This window comes from Gadus macrocephalus, chromosome 12 (assembly GCF_031168955.1).
Source record: "Gadus macrocephalus chromosome 12, ASM3116895v1".
Lineage (NCBI taxonomy): Eukaryota > Metazoa > Chordata > Actinopteri > Gadiformes > Gadidae > Gadus > Gadus macrocephalus.
In genome coordinates, this window is record NC_082393.1 from 1,191,482 (window position 1) to 1,194,037 (window position 2,556).

A 2,556-nucleotide genomic window follows, 5' to 3' on the forward strand; every position below is an offset into this window, starting at 1 on the left:
CCGGGTAGTTTGGGAGATTTGACAGCCGATGAGATATTAAGGATGAAGTCTAATCGCATGCCTTGATAATAACACTAATAATAATAATAATAATAATACTAATAATAAAAAGCCACTTGTCTACGGCCCCACTCGGCCTCTGAGGAGGAATGGTTCCATGGCGATGAGGACGTTTGTCCTCCGCCGATGAAACGTTCTCCGGCTCCGGTTCCACGCGCCCTCAGACGGATCGTCCATTACCGCTGCTCGTTAAGAGACGACGCCGCACGCACCAGATCACCACGGCGACCAGACTCCTTACCGGCCTGTCCGTGGGGCCCGCGCACCGACACCTGCTCTCTCCTCTCTCCCCTCTCCTCTCTCCTCTCTCCTCTCTCCCCTCTGCTCTCCCCTCTCCTCTCTCCTCTCCCCTCTCCTCTCTCCCCTCTGCTCTCCCCTCTGCTCTCCCCTCTCCTCTCCTCTCCTCTCCCTTCTCTCCTCTCCCCTCTCCTCTCTCTCCTCTCTCCCCTCTCCTCTCTCCTCTCTCCTCTCCCCTCTCCCCTCTCCTCTCCTCTCTCTCCTCTCTCCCCTCTCCTCTCTCCTCTCCCCTCTCCTCTCTCTCCTCTCCCCAACCCCTCCCCTCTCCCCTCCCCTCTCCTCTCTCCCCTCTCCCTCCCCTCTCTCTCCTCTCTCCTCTCTCCTCTCTCCTCTCTCCCTCTCCTCTCCCCTCTCCTCTCTCCCCTCTGCTCTCCCCTCTCCTCTCCTCTCCTCTCCCTTCTCTCCTCTCCTCTCTCTCCTCTCTCCCCTCTCCTCTCTCCTCTCCCCTCTCCTCTCCTCTCTCTCCTCTCTCCCCTCTCCTCTCTCCTCTCCCCTCTCCTCTCTCTCCTCTCTCCCCTCTCCCCAACCCCTCCCCTCCCCTCTCCTCTCTCCCCTCTCCTCTCTCCTCTCCCCTCTCCTCTCTCTCCTCTCTCCCCTCTCCCCAACCCCTCCCCTCCCCTCTCCTCTCTCCTCTCTCCCAACTCCCCTCTCCCCTTTCTCCTCTCCCTCCCCTCTCTCCCCTCTCCCCTCCTCTCCTCTCCCCTCTCCTCTCTGCTCTCCTCTCCCCTCTCCTCTCCTCTCCCCTCTCCCCTCTCCCGGGACGTCCCGACCCGGAGAGGACCGGCCCCACCAGGGAGGGGGGTGGAGGGGGGTGGAGGCGTGACCCGGGGTCCAGACATGGACCGGGGGTCAGTGTCGCGGGGCCGGGGCGCGTCTCAACGGAGCCTTCCGGACCGGGGTCCGTGGGGCAGCGGGGGGGCAGCGGTGGACGCGGTCCTGGCCCACAGATGCTGGGGGGGGGGGGGGGGGGGGCTGATAATGAAATAACGCGGCAGACATGATGTCCATGGGTCTCCATCATTGTTAAAAGATTTCGGTTTTGTGAGTACCCCCACTTAGGTAATTTGTTTCTGCGTATAATCCCATTGCTGGATATTAAATTAAACCAACTGGTCATTTTGGTTTGGGCTCTATAAATAAACGGGTTGCTATGCACGCCGCCGTATGTGCCGTGTCTCATCTGATTACCGCCCGAGCACTTAATAATTTCAGCGGGAAAAAGGTGACCTTGGCTGTGGGCTGACCTCAGCGGCCCGCCACACATATGGCCCCCGGAGCCCCCCGGACCCCCGCAGCCAGCAGCAATAATACTAATGTCCGCCGCTAATGTCCTCCTGCGATCCGCGTCCCCGACCACTCTGCAGAAATTGTTTTGGACAAATGTTGATTTGTTGCGCAGCGGGGGTGAGGTGGAGGAGGAAGAGGAGGAGGAAGATGGGGAAGAGGAGGAGGAAGAGGAGGCGGAGGAGGAGGAAGAGGAGGAAGAGGAAGAGTAGGCAGAGGAAGAAGAGGAGGAGGAGGCCTGGGGGCATCAGGGGAGGAGATGTCCCGGCACAGGATGCTTCTCCAGAGAGCGATAGGAGAGGGCCTCCCATAGGTCCTCAGGTAGCTCCTGGGTAAGATGTGTCTCAGGGAACGAGGCCGGCAGTCTCGTGGTCCCAGCTGTTAAGTCGCAATTAAACGAACGTTTTGCGGTTTTCTGCGAACTTTTGCGGTGTTGTGCGAACCAGCTGTATATGGTCACCATGGCTACCAAAGCTGTCCCACACGGAACACATGAACTACACCCAGTGGCGGCTGGCGATCAAACATGTTGGTGGGGCACAGTAATAGACAGGGGGTCTGAGGTTCCCCCCCCCCCCCATAATTTTTTTTTAATTTAATAGATTTGATTTCCTGTATTCTGGTGCATTTTCGGGATGGCCACTACCTATTTACCTACTTTTCATTCAGATTCATAGCCTACATCCTGACTTGCAGGGCCTTGACAAGCTTACACTGCATATACAGACCTACTTCATGGCCATTCCACCAGCCATTGCTATTTGACCCATTGTTGTATTTCTGATATTGAGACAAATCATGATCACTGTCCTATAGCGTCCATTTTTTAAGTCTCAATGTCTACTTCAAATGCAGTTAGAAATAAGGGACAGTTGCTTCATTTTGTTTATATGCTACAGGCCGAAAGACTACATT